Raw genomic sequence first — 21,079 nt, forward strand, 5'->3', positions numbered from 1 at the left:
GTTCCACACCAGTTTGCAAAGGGAGCTGGGAGAGGAGACCCGTGCCCCACTGTTCAGGGCATCCTGCACCCACTAAGCACACACATCCTTCCTGGGTGACGAGTTTATTAACTGCTTCTGTTGGGAATCACAGCCTGACTGCAGACTTGTTACCTCTCAGGATTCAGCTGCAGTCTGTAGCTGCTGCCTTTCCTACCGAAGTCAGCAGGATTGCTCAGCCAGAGGCTTCAGCAGGAGCGTAGGTGGCTACGGGTAGGAATTTTGCTAACAGCCTTATGCAAAACTTTTTGCAGGCATTGGCTCAGATAAAAGGCACAGGAAGAAAAATAGCACGTTGAACTGTGATGCACTGACAAATGGTCTTGAGCGATACCAAAAAGAAGCAAAGATGGCAGCATGGATATATGCCCGGTGAATACCCACCCCAAGAATCCATTTTCATCCAGCCTGCTTTGGATGCAGTAAATATGCTGAAGGTAACTGCAAACCCTTAGGCACCACTGCGACAGGCTTGTGTACCTCACTGTAACTCCACTTAAGATCACAGGGCTCCTTATCAGTTGCTATTGTGCAATTGCTGTGGATTCCATAAGCAGAGAAAAAAGGAGTAAAAGCGAGCGTAATGAACATATTTCTTCCCTAAACTATCGCCTTGCAACACCTCAAGAGGGGCTTTAAAGCACAGGTCAGGAAGTCCAGTAGTTATGGCACTGAAGGAATGAAACCTGAAAGGCTCCAACGCTGAGAAATGCTAACTGCTGCGATTACTGCCAACCAACTGTAAACCAGACACTGTGATAAAGAGAAAAGGATGGGCACTGCCTTCAACGGACAGTCGTTTTTCATTGCCTATCAGCAACGGTTCCAACTTTGGTCTCATGTGCTATAATTACTTCCAGCTTTGCTCTCGGGCAAGTATTTTTCAAAACCAGTTTCCATTCGAGTGGAAGTGACTGACTCCCTGCCACACACACTGCAAGTTGGACACAAACCTCCCCGTGCCCTAGCACACAGAAGCCAGGAGATACAGGCTGTGGGCCACTTTTCACAGGTCTCACACGCGATGTTGAAACTGAAGTTTACGAGTGGGAGAGCAGGCTTGTTAGCTCCCCATGAATTGTCTTGGACACGAAGAGAAGTTTTCTGATGGTTACTGTGTATGAGTGAGAAAGATGACTACTTAAGAGCACATGTCCATATTATGGCCTGTGACAAAGCAATTAATCACTCCTACTGAAACTTTAGAAAAAACAAATCCTTTACAAGTGTTCAGGATAGGAAGTTTTCTCCACTCTGAAACTCCAGTGCAGCAGCCCGAGGAGACGGATTTGTAGGCAGACTGAAATGGAAAGACAATTCCTTAGTACACGCAGTCAGAAGGAAGAAATACTGTAGTAGATCTTTGGACATCAACTACAGCTGCTCCAGAGGTGTTCCTTGCAAATAGCCAGTTTGGTCTAGTCTACCACATCCCTGTTTTTAAGAGTAAAATTACACCCTCCAGATCTAGATAGCTTTCTAGATTTAGAAGTAACAGGGAGATGCAACAAATCTTTTAACATGAGAGGACTGATGATAGTAACACGGACAAATGTTTTCCCCCTAAATTTAAAGTTCCAATGGATATACAGAAGAAATTAATTTGCATACACTTTTTTAATATTAATTCCACAAATGATAGAATACATACAGATTCGGCTAGCATTCAAGTGTGGTATCCACCATCAGAAGCTTTTGAAAAACAGCATGAGAGATGAGCATGGAACATAACTACCATTTGTCACACAAGCAAAGCAGGATAGAAAAAATACACTATCACACAAGAGTCAATTCCTATCAGAACAAGCATAAGTTCTCGACATGCGCAGTGGTCTCATTAGTTGGTTATCATTAAGCTATTCACCAAAAATAAATTAAAATGGCTCACCTAAGAATCACAAAATCATCTAGGTTGGAAGAGACCTCCAAGATCACCCAGTGCAACCTCTGACCTAACACCAACAAGTCCACAAGTCCTCCACTAAACCGTATCACTAAGCTCTACACCTAAACGTCTTTTAAAGACCTCCAGGGATGGTGACTCAACCACTTCCCTGGGCAACAATACAAATTGTTTTATATTGGAGTCCAGGAGCATTGCTATTGGGAAGAGGGGCCATCCTCATTAAAAGAAAATGACTGATTCTGAAGTAATCTTAGATCCCAAAAATGTGACACGCAATTTTTGATGTTGTTCTTTGCTGGCTAGTAAGTCCGTATATTGAAAAAAAAAGGTTAGCAAAGTCATTGCATGGGAGGAATTGACTACAGATTTGGTCTTTAGGACTTTATTAGTTCAGCCATCATGTTTGTTAGCCAACTGCATCAGAGTGCAATATGACTTTGGGCCATTTAAGGAAAAATTGGGGCGGAGGGGATGGTGGTGGTAACATTGCACCTTACCCCTGTGAAATATTTCTGAGATTAAAGAGCACATGACGGAATCATATGGGAGAATATTATTAAGTAGTTTTAATTGTTATGTTATCCAGTACCAGGAAAGGAATATTTAATTTATGTAGTCCACAAATAGTCAGCCATACTGTGAACAACAGGAATCTAATAGCCTCAGCTAAATCAAATGAATTAAAAGCATAAAATTATACACATGCATGCACACCTTGAATAGCTCTTTTGGCGTTAGCCTTGATGCAAGACCTGAATTCAGTGGAAATTACTTTACAAATTAGAGCACTTAGGTAGCCCAGATAAAAAATAATCCTTCATGTTGAGGGACTAATAACATATTTCTGAAAAAGCAGCAGGAGAAAGGCCTGGGGCACAAGCCTGGCGCAAACACACAGAGCACATATGTGGAGATTGTAGGTTAGTCTATTAACAAATGCTAAGAATCCCTGCGCCATCCCAGGGAAAACAGGTGAAGGACCAGAACGTACAACCCAGCACACTTCGTTCTGCTGAAGAGAAATAGCCACAAACAGTTACTATTTCTTGCCAAGGCAGCCACCAGATCCCTTAAAAACAAAAGGCAGCCCAAGCTGTTAAATGTCCCTTCACCACCCTTCTGGCTGCAGGAGCTCCATGATTGCCACCTGCTTCCTAAACAACCTGAGTGCTCAAGAATAGCATGGAAAATGGACCGATGCATACAGAGGAACAGCAGCCAGCAGGTGAAACACGGCCTGCCCAGAGGCAAGGCAGTCAGGAGGCACCTGCGTGGGGCTCGCTGCTGCAGAGCACACGCCTCCCCTGATGGCTGGTTAGCCAACGGCCCGGGCTGTCACTCGGGGTGCTGCAGCAGAAAGCTGAAGTTTTATCCTAGGGAAAGGCTCAGCTGCTCCATGGGGTTTCCCAGAGAGTTGTCTGTGCAGTCTTGCCACAGGTGGTTCAACAGTTACCTGTTCCTCCGAGGAGCCTCCAACAATGGTACATTTTCAACCTTGATGCTTGCATTAAAGTTCAGAGGTTTTATCCAAGTTAGCCCTAACCTACCATGCTAACACCAAAACAACCAGGTGCTTTATGCTGCATTGCTCGCTTCCTGTGGATCTTCACAACTTCGCTGCCTCCCAACTGCCTGACCTTGCAGTGCTCGGCCCTGCCTGGCTTTTTTGGTGGTCTTTGAAGCTCAGAATTTCACTAATTCATTTCCATGCTTTATTTCATCTAAGAATTGCTTCATGAAGTCTGCTCAGGCTTGGGAAGCAACACTCTGTTAGTGTGTGCCTTTTATAACCAGGAGCTGAAGCATGAAATGGGAGAAAGACTGAGCATACGTATATTCACACTACAGCATAAATGAGTCTGAGAATAGAGCTCACAGGAGAGATGGGGAACAGCTTCCTGGCCTAGAAGCAGCTTTCCATTCCAGAAAGATGAAAATTGATTTCTGCACTCTGGTTCAATTAATTACTAAAGCCATTCCCATGTGATTAAATTGAGTATATGCTGTAGACCAACAGATTTTCCACCATGATTTTCAACAGTAAGGGAGGCTGGAGGCTGTCATTCCTGCCAGTGCAGTGCCACAGCCAGGCTGGCTTTCACTGTGCTCCATCACCACTAGTGCCCGTGTCTTCCTTCATCTTGTAGGAGATCACAAGCAGCTTTCCCACTCATCTCACCAGCAAGCTATCACTTCAAAGTGATCCACAAAAACCAGGGCGTCACCATCCATAGGTGCCTGCTGCCTTACCAACGCTTTTGGAGCTCTTTCCCCTACTCCCGTTAAAATCCAAATCCAAACAAACGGTTTTGGAGATGAGAGGATGTCTTCTATTATGCTCCGCGGCCTCAATGCAATTTTTCCCGAACAACTCCTCTGGTTCACATTAGCCTTCTCTTGTGGGGTAAAGACAATGTTTTCTGCAGATTGGTGTCACGACCTCAGGAACAAGTCAACCCAGCTTGTGACCCAAGCAAACTAAAATAACGTTCTGCACCTATCCTCCACGGATTTTGTAAAGTTACAGCAAAGTTTCCAACCCTTCAATTACAGACAAAGCATTCTGATTAATAAATTTAAAATTATTAGGCCAGGATACGTACAAGGATCTGCCACAAAGAACAGCCTCTAAGATTCTTAAAGCTGAGTATTCTGTTCATTTGGATTGGGGCTAGTTGAGTTAAATTGATTTTTTTTAATGCATTTATCCTCTACAGGGACTTTTTTTTCTTAAATGCTGATTTGTTAAAACTGTGCCTATCCAATACTCATTACTGAAACACGTGGAAAGCTGCCAAAAGAAGCGATGCCTTCTGGACTAAACAAGGGATTTATTACTGGGAAACCACAGCACAGGGTAAAAATCCATCACAAACTTATCGATTTAAACTGATTGTAAGTAATCACACAATTTATATTAAGTGAAACATACTGCCATCTAATTTAGAGTAAGTGAATTGAATGCTACTACTCTGAATTCTGTTTAAAAGCAAACTAATTGATATCCAAATAGAAATAATTGACGTTTTCAGAAAACATTAATAAAATATTCAGTTATCTCTGTTTATAATGTATTGATAGGTCATTTTTACCTATTTAAAAATAGTTAGGCAGTAATTATAGTGTTATATTTCAGCAGAGGTTTATACATAAGCTTGAGAGCAAGTTACTTAGCACTGGACAAATACTGTGTCTGCAGTGAGAAGAAAAGTATTTGATATGCAGGATGTAGGTTAAATGACTTCAACTCATGCTTCATATAGAAGCCTCAAACTTTGCCTGCTTTCCACCTAAAAGATGACGAAATCATACATTTTACTAAAACATGCTTCTCACCTCCAGAGAAAACATCTCAGGATGAAAATTGTATTGTGTGGCACAAGTTGCCATTGTGGGACCACATCTTCCCTCAAAGCTCCCATCCAGGGAATTGAGCTTGCCAGTCTCCTTTGATATGTCACATAATTGGATCCCAATCCTCAACATTAGCCAGCCCTATAGCCAATTTTATTTCTAAACAAATATTTGAAGGTGTTTGTTGCTCTTTTAAAACTGTCAATATGCAAACACTTCCAGGAATAAAAAAAACATCTTGTTCAGAATGATCTCTCTCACAGTCAGAAGTTTGGCTATTTAAGGATGTAGGAACATATTCCTTATTAATGGAGTTGCTTGCTTATAACGGGAACACAGAGCATGCCACCATTTTCAGTATACTGTCAACCTCATAGGTTTTGAAGACCACAAGCCCACCCCAAAGCTTGAAATTTTTAATTTTAAAGTAACACATATGTTGTACTGAGGAGTTTAAACCTAATCCTGCAATAAGCTGCGTGTAAGTGGAACAGTTGTCCATAACTAGCCTCATTACAATTCAATTAAATCCATTTGCAGAGTGCATTGCGGGACCGGGCCCTTAGGAATGTGTTATGTTCCTGGAGTTTATTAAATTGCTAGGTATCTTCAACAAGGCAACAGCACTGCATCCAAACCATAATTTATTTCTATTTACCTTGTTAGTACTAACCACCTGTTAGCTGTTATTTTTGTGCAACCAGATGCTTCCATTTATGTAAACTTTTCCGTTTTTGTTATGACCTGGCTCTTAATACATCTTTCATGGCTCTTAAAATCATAATCACTTTTATGTTGCTTAGACAGTCTGGTGCTAGACTTACACACAAACCACAGGCGGCACAAAGACAACTGTCAGCCTAACTTACCCAGCAGCATGCCCTGGCAGGTCGGCGTCCCCAGCCGCTTCCCCTATTTAAGGACTTCTGTATTTCCATCTAACCTAACTGAAGCCACAAGACAACTCATTAAATGGGGAATACATTCTCTGGTAAATACTCCTCCAGAGCTTGCATCAAACTTCAAGACATTTTACAGGCAAAGTATACCAAAAATATACAGTACTGCAGCTTTTCAATTATATTTATTTAATGAGAATGTACGGTTGTTTTGTTTCCCAAAAGTTGATACCAATCCCTTGATTAAGCACCTCATAAGGCTCTCTTCTGCTGGTTCTGCTGAGCTGAAGTGGTACTCACCTTAAACAGGCCGATACTAAATTCTACCAGAGGATGTTCCTGCCCCTCAGGTACTTGCCAAGCATGACTTAACTTGCCGAGAAACTACTGTCAGAAACAAAACCTATTTTGTAAGTTCAGGTTTTTAAACAAGGTCAGCCACTACAAAGCAATGCGGTTTGACAGAGACTTATTTCTACCCAGTGATGTGAATACAGCCAGGCAGTAACAAGCCTGTTTGCACTCTGTTCAGAAACACCACCAGAACTTCCACCCACAGCTACACACATCAGATGCAGGCAGCTGAGCTGGTTGGAGGTGCTCAGTTGCCTTGCAAAGTATTTACTTCATCACAACAGAAGAACAGTATGTTATAAATTAGCTTATACTCCCATTTCATGAGCATTGCACTGCTGTTTTAAGACAGTTCCCAGACTAGAAAAACATTTGTTCACAGCTCACGAGTTAGCTGCAGCCCAAGACTGGGCCTCCCATAAACAACAGGCTATCAGCTATTACACTGTTAAAAAAAAAAAAAGGTGTGAAGAATTAGCAAATTAGAGTAGTAAGTAATCCTCTTCACTGAGGGGTAAATAGATTTATTAATAAAGCAATAAAAGCAAAACTTTGGTCAGAGAGAAATCGTCACAAGGAAAGGAAGTGAAAAAGGTTTATTTTGTCAAATAATGGCTACGGTTAGGCAGATACAACTAGCAATTTTTCCAGCTGCTTTTCTGCCTCCCTACTCATTCTCAGCAGTGTAGCTATTTTCAGTCTCTGAAGCGCATAGTAGAAAAGCAACAGAAACTGGCAAAAAAAAAAAAAAGAAACAAAAAGAGAAAGGTTCAATGGATCAAATGCAGAAAGACAACTCAGGCACAATCTTTGAATAGAAAACAGGGAGTTGCACAATTTGAGAATCATCTCTTGGCATCAAAAGCAGCTCACAGTAGGATTATTTCTGTGCAGAGTTCTGCAGGTTACAGTTGTGGTCAATAGAAAACAAGGATCACACGGGTGCTCTCATGGGAACACGGCTACAATAGCACGTCCTCCTCCTCTGTAATCTAGCTTGGGATCTAGAGCCCGTAAGAAAACTCTCATCAGACAGGGTTTTGTTGTGTTGAGTAACCCATTTCCTCAGACTTGTCACTGTGGATTACAGCACAGAAAACAGGAAATTTCCTAAGACAAAATGGTTTCATCTGCCATTACACTAGTAACTGCACACAACCACAACTAGCATTAGTGCCACATGTCCAAGCTCATCCTAAAATAAAGGGCCAAGGTCCCTTAGCTTTAACTTGAAGAGCCTGCAGAAGCCATTTGTCATGCGTTGCGCTGCAGGGTCTGACACTTTGCTTTTCAGTATTAAAGTAGCTCCGCTGCTAACACTTCCAACCATCCAGCACCTGATGATGACAGTACTGATACTGTGCAAGGCTACAGGGGACATGAAATGAGATGTTGCAAAACAAAGTTCAGATATGCTTAAGCCATTGAAGCAACAGCTAATATTTGCTTTCTTCCCAGCTCAAAAGGAAGCAGCCTTATTAAAAGACAAGCTATCTTACGCTCTCAAAACCCTTCATTCCCAACAACTCTAGCAGAGGCCACTACTCTCCTGCCCTATATGGCGACAGAGCTCAAGTCAGACAGCAAACACAACACAATCAGAAATGCATTTACACTCACTCTGGATGAAAATCAGAGTTATTTCAGGCATTAGCCTTTTTTTGATGGTAACAGACAAAAGGCACCCTGCCCTACCTTTCTTAGGCCTCTACTCGGTCCTAGGCAGGAGTTCCAGCCTGTTCCAAATGGTCTATCTTCTTAAATACATCCATCACTGCTCCAACAAAGCCAGCTCATGTACCATCCGACCTAATGCCCTCCTGCCTCCCAAAGCCCCACATAGTTCCCCAGGCCCTTCCCTCCTCTTTGCAGCTTGGCAAGCAGCCTCGCTGCTTGGCAACTCCTGCCCCGAAGGCACAGCTCCAGCCCCCCAGATGCAAAAGGACTGGTTGCTAATCCCTGTCCCCAGGCTGCGTGGAAATCACTAGCAATCACCCCCAAAATCCTGCTGAACGGGGCTGAGCCAGCTGCTGCTGTGAGCTCTCCCAGCCCGAGTCCCACTGCCCTCCCTCCGGGTGCTGAGGCTGTGCCAAGTATCCCACGTGGCTCCCAGAGAACAGGTATCCTGCAGAAAGGGAGGGGGAAGGAAGTTAACCTGGAAAATGCTTTGGAAGAAGAAAAAGAAAGAAAGCGACAGATAATTGTTGACAGCCTGCCCTGGAGTTGGAGAGAAGCTGGAAGAAGCATTACAGACAGCAGAAACTCACTTGGAAGAGGAGTTACTTTTACTCAAGCAACATTTTTAAGCAAAAAAAACATCCCAACTGTTTCCTTCCTCAAAGCTGTCATGAAACCAACTTATGGCAGCACTTCAAAGCACTGATGAGGTATTTGTCTGCTGTATGTAAAAAACGCACCAATGCTGAGCTTTCAAGATGAAGCACTACCTGAGTTGCATCATGGAAGCAGAAGGCCACACAGGAACACACAGCAGCAAGCAAGCCCAGCACAACCCAAACCCAGCGCCCTAACCCAGCACTCGCCTCCCTGCTGGGTCTGGAGTTAAATAGGTCACAGCCTCATACAGGGGGAGGCTGGCTCAGGATAAGCTGTAGAAGGTGAGGCTATAAAACCCCAATGTGCAACTGTCTCTAGAGAGATTGCTTTGGCTCAGCTTCTTTTTCTACAGGAGGTATGACACTGCCTGGCTTCGAAAGGGGCAAGAGGCAAGCAGAGACTGCAGGCTTCTCTTCCCCGCCTTTTTTTTTTCCCTTTAAAAAAACAAAAACAAAAACTCCCTGCCAGTCTCCAGGGAGAGTTAGGGGCTCTAACTCCCCACTAACACAAGCAAATTACCCCAAGGAACTCGCTGTCCTGGGTTGCAGTTTTAGCCTCAAGAGGATTTCTTTTTAACTTAAAATTGCAGTCAATGTATTGTCATATAGAGCACACACACAGAAATCCCCTCACAATCCCACCTTCCTTTGGTACCCGTGTGACAGCATTCCCAGACGCCTTGTGTACACAGCCTGTTACTTTCTGATGGTCCTCTCCTCATGTCACAGCTTTGGATCTCAGAAAAGTGACGAGTTGATATTGAGAGTAAAGAAATGCATCTGTTTGATGAGAGCAGCAAGCTGGTGTAGAAGCTGTCAAACGGAGGTAATGTCTTACAACTGCCTTAGTATAATGAAAATATCTTTTAACACTCAGCAACAACTGCAGAGTGAGACAGAAAATAAAACTGCCTACACCTGGAAAGCACGCTCTCTGCTTGAGAGAGCATTAACCTCTGCTCTGGGCTACACAACCTCTCTGAGCGGAGGAAGCCCTATTTCCAAAGTGCCAGCTCAACTCCAAAAAGGGGCAGGCAGACCATTTTGCTTCCCATTCCCTCTGCACCAAACTATTTCATCATCGTGCTGCTGTTTTGAAGGAGATGGGAGAACTGCCAGGATCCTGTGCACAAGTAGCTCCTTGCACAGAACCAGCCTCAGACAGCCTCGGCAGCACATGAGGCCTCGGCTGCGCTCAGCACGGCCACACGAAGGCAAGCAAAGGCAGATGAGGTAGGAGGAAGCTTCAGCTCCGTTGAGAAGCTGGGGAAAACCACTGTCCAGCCCAGCACACCATTTCAGGTTTTTATAGAGGGGGGTCTATATAATGAACATGTTTTTTTCAGGAACTGGGGATAAAAATAAAGATACACGTGAAGCTGAAAACTCTGCATAGCACACACATACTTGAACATGCACCTGACTGTCAAACAACAACAGAGAGGGGACCAGCACAGGCTCTGTTTTGCCATAATTTCTGGAAAGCCACTGATAATTCCAGTGAATCAGACTTTGCATGTTGCAAACAATTCTTGACTCTAGGAAAGCTTTAGACTTGCATGCTTTAGACACTTAGGCAGAGATTTTCACAGGTCATCGGGGAATTTGGATGCTGAGCTCTCGCCAGAAGTTTGAACATTGAAAAGTAAGCACCGGCAAGCAAATATTTGAGGTATTTAACCTCCCCCAAAGGCACCAAAGCTAAGCACTCAAGTGACTAACCACTTGCAAAAACACAAGCCTCAAATCTTGTGAGATCATCTACATTAGCACTGAGCAGCTATTGAAAGCATTATCCAACACTTTCCTAAGCACTGAAGGCTAAGGAGAAGTCAGCCAGGCACACCGGGCCTGCAGGGCAGAGCATGATTAGCTTCAGGGGGGTTTAATCACTGCTGTGATCTTACCCATGAAGTCTAAGTGCAAAGGTGGGGGTGGAGAAGCATTTAGTGTTGTCCAAGAAAATAAGAGATTATGGTGAAGAGTGGAAGAGGTACTATCAAATCAATACCGTGCAATAAATACACTAAGTGCATTAATCCAATTAGCTGAGTGGAATAAAACAAATGTGAGGGATACTAGTAAAACAGGAAGATTGGAAGAGGCTGAAGTTAAACATACCTGAAAAGGAGAGGCAATGAAAACAAAATACCAAAACAACAGACTTTTGGCATCTACATGCAGTCTGAAAACATAACCTGAGCACGGATGTTGTCTGGGCAATTCTGGGGCTCATACCCAGGCTTATAGATGAAGAGTGAACAGGGACGAGTGCAAGGTTTTCCATGAGTGAAAGCACAATGCCAAAACTCTGCAGCTGAAGCTTGTTTGTTAAATGCCACCGCACCATAATACACTGAAAATAAAGAAAACTATCACCGTAAAGAACTAACAGCTTGCAGAAGCTTATTAACTTGTAGCACAGCCCACATGTCCTCAGTGAATACTCAGTCAGATCTAGCATGGAACTATGAAAATAATAGGGAGGAGGAGGCGGCCAGGCTAAGAAAAGAACTAGCAGACAAGGAGAAAGGTATTTTAGACAGTTACCAACACTTAGAGCAGAGAACTAAGCTAATCCCGTATCAGTCCAGGCTGTCTGCGCTGCACCAGGCGTCAGTAGCACAAGAACAGGAAAGCAGCCCCCTAAGCATTCATTTCAATCAGGCACCCTAGTAAGAGGAAAACTTCTCTCCCTGAATGTTTAAACAGAAGCAAATGCAGACTGACTTATGCATGCATTTATTAAAATTTTCTCAGCACTGAGTATTTTGGCTTTTAAGTTTCACACACAGCTTGAAAGCAAGGCAGAAGCCAAAGCATTAGGAAGAACACCATCTCTTTAGAGGATTAGGAATTAAGTTAACTGCACATTAGAGATTAAATAGTGGAGTACTTGTCTTTATTCTTAATAATAAACCATAAGGCATTGAGCTACGCAGCACGATTAACTTCTTTCAACTTCTCACTATTACTGCTGAGACAGCAACATGGTAGCCTCACAGAAACATGAAAAAATATGGAGTGATTAAGTTAAAATTAAGTGAATTTAGGGCAGGCAAAAAATGCTGCACTGCAACCCAGAATAGACAAGCCTTTTGTTCATGTAAAGAGCAGCATGAGCACTGGCAATGTTGGAAAGAATTCCAACAAAACAAAAACTGTTCATCGTTTGAAGTGACCTGTTCTGGGGCTTAAAACATTATTCTGTATCCTTTCTCTCCTTTCTAACTCACAATTCATCTGGATACTTGCTCTGTAGAATAACAAGACCGCTAATGATGTGTACCGAGGAGGGGAGAAGGACAGACTACGGAATCCATGGCTGAGCTCTCACTTCCTCCTTCATCAGGCTTATGCAGTCTTGGACTTCATTTTCCTTTGGCCAGATTCCCCATTTATAAGATGCCTCTTGAAGGCATCCTAACAAACAAAACAGGGAAAAAAAAATAGCACACATTTAAGTGTGTGAGATGTGGAGATACTATATGCTCAGAGATCATTCTGATCATTAGACAATCAGCTCTCCACACACTAAGATATCAGCAAAATCCAAGACTTACCAAGACCCCTAGGAATAAAAATACTTTCCACAAGATTGACAAAGTTCTGCCTTCAGTACAAATCTTCAAGTATTTTCTATGGTGCTGTAAAATGCTAAGTGTATTCTTCAGTACCCTAGCCTGGATTAGGATGACTGAAGGAAGGCAGGAAGCCAGCCTTCGAGCAGTTGTAGCCTACAAGCAAATACCTACATACTTTCCACCATGCTATCACCTCCCACCTACTGCAGAAGCCCACCTGAAGGGTAGGTTATTGGTTTTAGCTTCCATCAAATTATGCCTTAAAGCGCTTCTTTATTACCTGAAAAACTGGACAACACCTAAACCACTGAAAAAACTCTGGCACCAAAGCCCATCCTGTCAAGGCTAGGCTATCTGTGCAGTCTTGGATGTTTCATACCTGGGTAGTGAGCCTGGTTTTCCTGCATTGCACAGTCTAGCACAGGTAACTCAGATCCAAGACTAAGTAAATCTAAACAAGCAAATAGCCCTATTGGGAACAGCTGAAGTCATCACGGCACAACATGCAGCAGCTGCTTTGAGGCAAAGCTCCGTCCTGGTGCAATAGGCAGCAACTCCCCTCCGTGTCATTTCTGTAGCTACATGAGATCCTAAGTGAAGTATCAAAGCCTTTTCAGCTAGGTGTGATGTATTATCTGTGACGTGGTGCAAAACATACCTAAGCCAAGCATACAAGGCTCACTGAGAGTCTGGAGTTTTGTGGTAGCCTTCAGGCATAACGACTCAGCTGCAAATAGGGCTCAGTACTGCATGCACACATTCGGTGTGCCAGGCTGTGCCCTGCAGCATTTGCCACCTAAGCACACGAGGCAGAATTAGAGCTGCTGAATTTTTTCTAGGAAAACACTGGAAGAATGCAATGAACCAAACCATGAATGCTTCATGGAAATATACTAGCTTCCAACAACAGAGGCAAGTTTCCCCCATATTCTCAGCTAGCAGGATGCAGGGATTTCACATCACAGGCAGAGAAGACACGAATTATGTGACAGGGAATTTAGTTTAAGTGCTACAGGACCAGCAGCCTTTGGAAACTTGCGTCTACCAAAGCTGGCAGTACACTCAAATTTATGGTCTGTGGATCTCTCAGGGAAAATATGGGAAGTGAGCCTTTGGTCAGATTTCAAAGGAAAATACCTTCATTAGAAACTGCTTTGGATTTGCTGGACTGGTCTGTCAGTATTTTGGGAACCTGAAAGTCTGGTTACTGAGAATACCCAGGACTTAACAGCCCTGAGAAACTGGTCTCGTTCTGGAGTACATATAGCTTTGTTACGATTCCCGGAGAGCTGAACTCTGCTTCCTAAAGCTGGTATGGTCCCAGCTTTCTGTTTGATCTGGTGGCAAACAATCTCAGACTGGAGTTGTGCTGGGGCTTTAGCATTACTTCAAAATGACATTTCCTGTTTTGTCTTTTGAAGTTAGCAGGAGAGTTGCATTCTCTACCCAGAACACTGACTTTTTTATTTATTGTTTTCATAGATCTACAGGAAGGGGATTCAAGCATAATGTATTATATACATAGAGAAATTTGGACAATTAGGCTTATTCTGATACTCGGTAAACTATGTAATCCTGTGAGTGTCTTACTTAGCTGAAAAGACAATACAAAAATCCACAGTCCCAAACTGGTGACATCGCCAAGTAGCCTATTCCCCTTCTATTACACAGTTGGAATAAAAGCACAACAGTTTTGTTTAGTGAACCAAAACAGGTGATTTTGCCATAACTTTTCCAGCAACAACTTTAATAAAAGTTTTCCTACCTGTGGCAAATTTAGGAACTCCTGGGATTTCTCTGATGCTCAACAGTGGAAGAGTTATCACCTTCAGCTACCTACAAAACAGAAAAAAAATAATCACAAGCTTCATCAGCCCTTTAACCTGCCTTTGCACCACTTGCAGGTTCAGATATTCACATCAAAAACATTTTATTTTGTATCCAAGTACTCTATTACATACAGATCATTCCCACTCATAGCTTTTTAGACATTCTGTTCATATACCTGTTAGACAATCCTCTGTCCCTTCCTTAAAATCATAAATATCCTCATAAACCATCCTCTCAAAACATCCTCTTCCAGGCTAATGTTAATGCACTGTTTTTATACCCATCGGCTGTTTTTACAGGCCACTAAACTCCCTGTTTGCCAATACTTAAGTCATTCAAAGAATCCTTCAGAATTGCCTGAAGACAGCCACATGCCAAAAGAAAACAGCGAACTCATCTTCCTTTGTAAAAACCCAAACCCTTATCTAGTATTCTAGATAAAAGAAAATCCTACAAATCTATATTTAACCATCACTTTTTGTCTCTTTTTACTGTTTCCCGTCCAATATACATATATATAGCTATCTGTGGGGGGGTCTTTTTCCTGTCCTGAGGAGTTCAGCTTGCAATGTGACGGTCTTTCACTGCAGTTTCAATAGTGGGATATGTTTAAGGTAACAAAAATCAAAAGAATAAATCCCTTGTAAGTATAGTGTTGCAGAGTTGTCTTCTTATTTTTCAGTTGGATTCCTAGGTTTAACATAGTGCTTAGCTCACTCACCAAAATGCTGCAGACATTCACATGCAAAGTATTTTGGAAGTGAAAGTCAAGGACATTCTGGATTTAGCCTTGCAGTGACAGGCAAATTCAGTCCTGCATAGTCGAGTAAAACTGAAGTTGTGAAAGGTACATGCATAAAATAAGGTCCAGAATGATCCCACTGTAGTCTGGATGCCAGAATTTAATGGAAACTCATGTAAACAGTCAATTAGAAAGAGATCCAAATACTTTATGGTAGATTTCCTGGAGATAGACTGTTCTCTGTTTTATCAGGAAGTCTTGGTGCCATTCAGAGCAAAACTCACAAAACTGTGGAGACTGGGAACAAATTAATTTGATGCCAAATAGAGTTTAGCTTCATATTGCGGTTAATTCTGTTGCAGTCATTGCAGAATAATTCTCAAAATCTGATGCCCACTTTGACAGTAATCCCTCCAAATTCAAGTCAACCTAAAGATATAACTGAATAACCTGCCAGAACAGACTTACTGCATTGCTAATGGACATTAGCAAATACAGTGGGGGAGAAGGGGAAACAAACAAAACCTGCACCATGAAACCTCTTACACAGAATTTCCAAAAACAGTCTTCCATGCTCTTTACAGGAGGAAAAAGGTGAGGGGCTGGGGAAGTCATATCACAGAGAAAGGAGCAGAGGCACAGATTCTTAATATGACCTTCTTAAAGAGTCCCCAGCAGATCAGGTAAGAAATCAAAACTCAAGCCACTAGTTCTTTGCTTTGAAATACAATTTTGCAACATGCAATCATCTGCAGAAACACGCTACAGAACAACACACATTTGATTTATCTTCATACCACGGGAGTGAGGACAAATTGTACCTCTAATTCAACATAGTTAGGCTGCATCCCCATGTTAGCAGAGCTCAAGTCTGGCTAGCACACTAAACATCATGATGGGATGCGCACAATTTCAGTCAGAAAAGCCTTCTTATACCCAAGTTAGAGGATACAGCCATCCATGGTATCAGATAAAACTAATCTTTGGCACAGAACAATAGACCAAGAGTTGATCTTGCTCCCCAGAGCCCTCCCCTCCTCTTTTGAGGTAAAAATTCACCCTTTTCCCATTCCACCTTTTCCAGCTGCCAGACCCACCTCTGCTGCCAGGCTCGCAGCCACATGGACAATCTGGTTCCACCATCTTGTACGCTCAACCGGTGAGGGAGAGCATTCAGAGGTACTGACAGAGAAAGACAGGAGTTCACAGTGCCTTTTGATAACAAATAAGTAAGTAAGTACATTTTAAGAGCCCTACGGTACCTGCTCCTTATGTCTTCATTTTTTCAACTCACCAAAGGTGACAGTTACAGCTGTTGCTTTTTTTCTGTATTTCAGTTTTCTGCATTCCTCGAGATGTTTCTCTAAATACCTTTATCAAAATAAAATCCAACTAGAGCTTTCTCATCCTAACACCTTGTGGGTCTCAAATCAGAAGTGGGAACTGCTAAGGTTTACTGAGGACACCACAGCAGCCTGAGGGGGCACCAGCTGCCGCCTCGCTGCGGGCCGGCACAAGAGCTCCTGGGAGGCCGCGGAAGAGACAGATCTGTTTGAGACTGCAAACAAACAAACAAAAAGCAAACAAACAGCCCAAAAAGTCCATCTTTAGGGCTTCAAAAAGCCTGCTCCCGGCCGCCGCCGGGCAGGCGTCTCCCTCTAGCGTCCGAGCGCGCCCACGGGTCGGCAGCCCGCCACCATGTCGGCTCGGCTTTCTCTCTCTCCCACACTGCCCTCTGCAGCCGCTTTCCCAGCCATGCCCAGACAAACCTCAGCTCAAGCTGAGTAAAAACGAAATAAAATGAATAAAACGAAGAGTCTAGAGGGGTTTTATTAGTCAGGACTGACTGGTATAGCAGAGCCACGTTGGTCCCCAGGACACCAATGCCTCAAAGGCCACCTTGGCACAAACACAGAGTCTCTCACGCATATCTGGCAATCTCTCTATGTCTCATAAAAAGATGCCAAATCGCTGCTGCAGCAAGTCATACTAAAGACATGTAGAATGGTTTCTGCGGATATGCCAGAAGCATGACATGTTTCTGACCCATGCTGGTGGGCCACCAGGACGAAGGCCCAGTGGGCCAGGCCCTGAGGCACAGGCTGGGTGTCTGTATGCACCTGCCTGTGACAACTGTCTTTTGTTGAATAAATCCTTCAAAGAAATAGATTAGTATATTGTTGTAGCAAAGTGATGTATTTACTGCTGCAGAGCTCCAGATGCTCTATAAGCCACAATAATACAGTTAAGTGGAAAATGAGTCACTTAAATCCATAATGACTATCATAACATAGTGCTACTGACAACAAACCATGGCTCACAGTAGCACCACAATGATAATGCTGCAGGGCCGCTGGCCCCTCCACACATGGCAGCCCCAGCACTGCTGGAAGGAGCCCAGTGTGGGGTGGCACAGCCGGCTGGGGGGGGGGGCCAAGCTGCTCCTGCCTTCCCCAGGACACATGGGTGCAAGTCACCATCTCATCAACATGGCACTTTGCCTCATTGCTGGCTCACCTCACTGCTTAGCTTCATTGAAACCCTTTGGTGACTCCTAGGTGAGCAGAGCAGGGCACTGCCTTCAGGGGGTTGTCCTGCCCTGAAGCAGAGCCCACTTCTCCCCAGTCGGAGCAGGCAGGCCTGAGGGTCACCAGACACCCCCTGTGTGGGGGTACCCTCATCCACCCCGGTGGGGCACACAGAGCCCTCCATGCAGCGCTCACCACACAACAGGCATTTTCAGCACAGAATTAATTCTGTCTCTGTGCCAATTACTGTGTAAACCCTCAGCTGTTGTACCCAGAGGTGTGGGTCGTTTGGCAGCCACTGGTGTGCTGTGCCTCTGGACTTGCCCTTGGGTGCAAGATGCCTCAGCCATTGCTTTACTGTGGGACTCTGACACTGGCCGTGTCATGCCAATGGGGGCAGTCCCTTTTCCAGGCTCTTGGTGTGGTTTGGCCAGGGGGCAGCTGCGTGTGGGGCTGTGGGAATGGGAGCTGGAGGCTCCACCAGGCCTGCTTCAGCCCCTCGGTCCAGCTGAATGGCTGCAGGGGGCCTCACTTTGCTGTAGTCGCCTGCTCAAGGCATTCCGAGGAAAAGCCCCTCGAGGCAGGCAGATCCCTCAGGAGTCAGCAGGGCTTTGACAACATCAGCGGATTGTTAGCCTTCAGCTGACATGGCAAAGGTGAATAGGGCAGAACAGGACAAAAAAAAACTGCCAAGTTTTCTGCTGGTGTGAAGCAGACAGCTGTATGGATGTTAAATAAACCATTTTGGTTTATGTCCTTAGAAAACTTGACTTTAACTTTTTTCCTCATCTCCACATGAAGTGATTCACTGCTGACTGCAGTTAGCCCCTTCAAAAGGGAGGTAATGGGTAACACAGGTTGATGTCCTCATTAATGGCTGAGGCTTTGAGGATCTGATATGCTGACTCTCATCGTACCTACCATTTGCAACAGAGAGGCATCTTTTATTCCCATAACATAAGCAACGTGCTTTGTTGCTGGACTGTAGCACCATGCACTTTAAGCCTAACTCTACAAAATATGATTACCTTTATCTAGCTGAATGCTCTGGGTACAGACCACTTCTGGTCCCTCTTATTAAATGTGATAAAGCAAGGTCACTCTTTAGTCAACCTGATCATTACCTGCCACAGCACCATTGAGATTTCTGTCATTTATGCAGGGAACAAGAGAGCTCCTCACAGATCAGACACGTATAAAAATAATTTAAAGCCACATTCACCTTGCACAAAACAGCATAGCCATCCCGTCAGCCTACACATATTTCAGTCTCTCTTTAACTACCCTCTTGTGGTGTCTCAGAAGAACAACAGCCTTTTCTAACAGGTGAAAATAAATCCAGCTCTACTTGGCCAATCTACAATGAACACAGACAAAACTGTTCTTTTGGAGGACAAGTAGCCAGTGATCATTTTACGAGTTTTTTTTGTTTGTTTGTTTTTTGATTGTTTGTTTGATGAACTGAGCTCCAAATGCATCATGTTTTCCCCAGATACACTGAGGCTCTTCACACACAGGGACTGCTGAAAGTCCCAGGAAATTTATACTTCCATTTTTAATTATCTTCAAAAAATGTTAGTTCCCATGATTTCGTGCTAAGGCAGTAACTGCTTTGTCAACAGAAATCTGCCACTAAATCAACAGAAACTAGTTAATGTCTTTGAATATGCAAAGTAGGAGATGCATGTCATCACTGTGCAGTAATAATGTATATTTGACAGCTATATAATCAATTGATTAAGTTCTCCCTTAATTATTGTCTCAACTTTAAACAAAGATGATTGTATTGGGAGTGGATGGCTAGGTACTTAGGGCTAAATACCACTTTTTCAGTAGAGCAACACCTCATAAATCTAAGAAAAATGCTACCCTCTGAGCTTCAACACTGAGCAATAGAGGTGATCAAACACTCCACGCTCAGTGTTAAAATATGGTGTATCTGCCCTTAATAACCAGAATGACCACAGGCCATACACAGGTACTTGAATTATCCTATTAGCAAGTAAAAACATTATTTCATGGAGATAGTGTTAGCAAATCTAAAACACAAGGAGGTTGTTAACTTGGGTTAGGATGAAAGGTACTTTCTAAAGGCACAACAGTGATCCATAAATTCCTCATCTCTTACTGCCATTGACTCTGCAGTCTACCTGATTTAGGTTTTTTCTGGTTCTCTTGGTGACTGAGGCAGTAACCTAGTATCCCTGGGTGACTAATGGGATGACTCAGGCAGTAGGTGGCTGTTACCACACCAGTGACTCTGAGCTTTGTGTTCCCAGGTGCACTTTCCTCATTTATAAAACAGGCATAATGGTATAGTAAAGTATTGCCAGACCAGCAGCGGAAACATCAAATGCAGTGGTCACGTCCTACAGGAAAGGCCTCTGCAGAAACTGTCTAAGGGGACGTGTAGCATCGTAAGGTGCCAGGCATGATGCCATTTTCCACAGTTTGCTGTACAGAGATTCATGGAGAGTACACAAGCGAGGAGGGGGATACTCCTTGTGACGAGGCAATGTCTTTGTGCTACAATTACTGTAGTTGCAAGACACCTGCAGGAAAAGAAATACCTAGCCAAGTACACAACCGGCAGAAGGGACCACACTGGAAACCCTCTGCTGACTCCATCATGATGAGCCATGGGAGGAGTTGCCAGCTGGGAACTTCCACCTTGCTCCCAGCCACAAGCAGTCAAAGCCCCTCCAGATAGAGACAGGTTGCAGGGTGAACAGAGCCTGCCCTTTCCTGCAGCTTTGTTGCTTCTTGGCTAGCAAAAGCCTGGAGTCTTTTATAGTGGTTACCCAATAAACTAATTCACTGAAGCCCTCAGTTGTCACCCTGTTATAGCAGCCCTGAGAAATGCTCACTGGCCCCAGTCAGAGCACCAAGCACAGTGCAATCACGTCACAAAAATCAGACTCTCCCTAAGATCTTCACATAAAGAATGGCCAGGATTGGTACAGAATGAAAAATCTGCTTGGACTATAAAATCAGCAAGGGAGGAGGTAGTCCCACCACACATTTTCATGTACTTCTCTGAACCAGCTAAGTTAGAGACTAGTCTCTATCTGGAGTTAAGGAAGAGGCACCTTCAAAAGGCTTTTCAGACCTTTTAAGCTGGAATTCTGCTCCAAATCGCCTTCTGAAAAAATGGATGAGTATAACTCCAGAGATGGCAGTGGGAGTCTAAACAAGCAAGTCAGTTTATCCAGGTAAGACTTAACCAAGTCTCCATGGGACTAACAAAACCCTGCATTATTTGAGTCTCTGGTTTTTGTTTGAACCACAACTCTTTCTTCTTTCTTACCAGAAACAAAAGCAGTCAGACAAGCAGCTCCTCTGTAAATGGAATCTAACCAACCGTCTGTTACCTTGTTCCAGTAACCAAAGTGGCTTTCAGCAAAGGTCACCTGCATGTGTGAAGGAGGAGTTAGAGTTCAAATTATCAAGAATCACATTAAATATAAACTTAACAAGGTACAGTCATAGCAAATGAAAATACTTTTC

Source organism: Cygnus atratus, chromosome 20 (genome assembly GCF_013377495.2).
Source record: "Cygnus atratus isolate AKBS03 ecotype Queensland, Australia chromosome 20, CAtr_DNAZoo_HiC_assembly, whole genome shotgun sequence".
NCBI classification, from domain to species: Eukaryota; Metazoa; Chordata; class Aves; order Anseriformes; family Anatidae; genus Cygnus; species Cygnus atratus.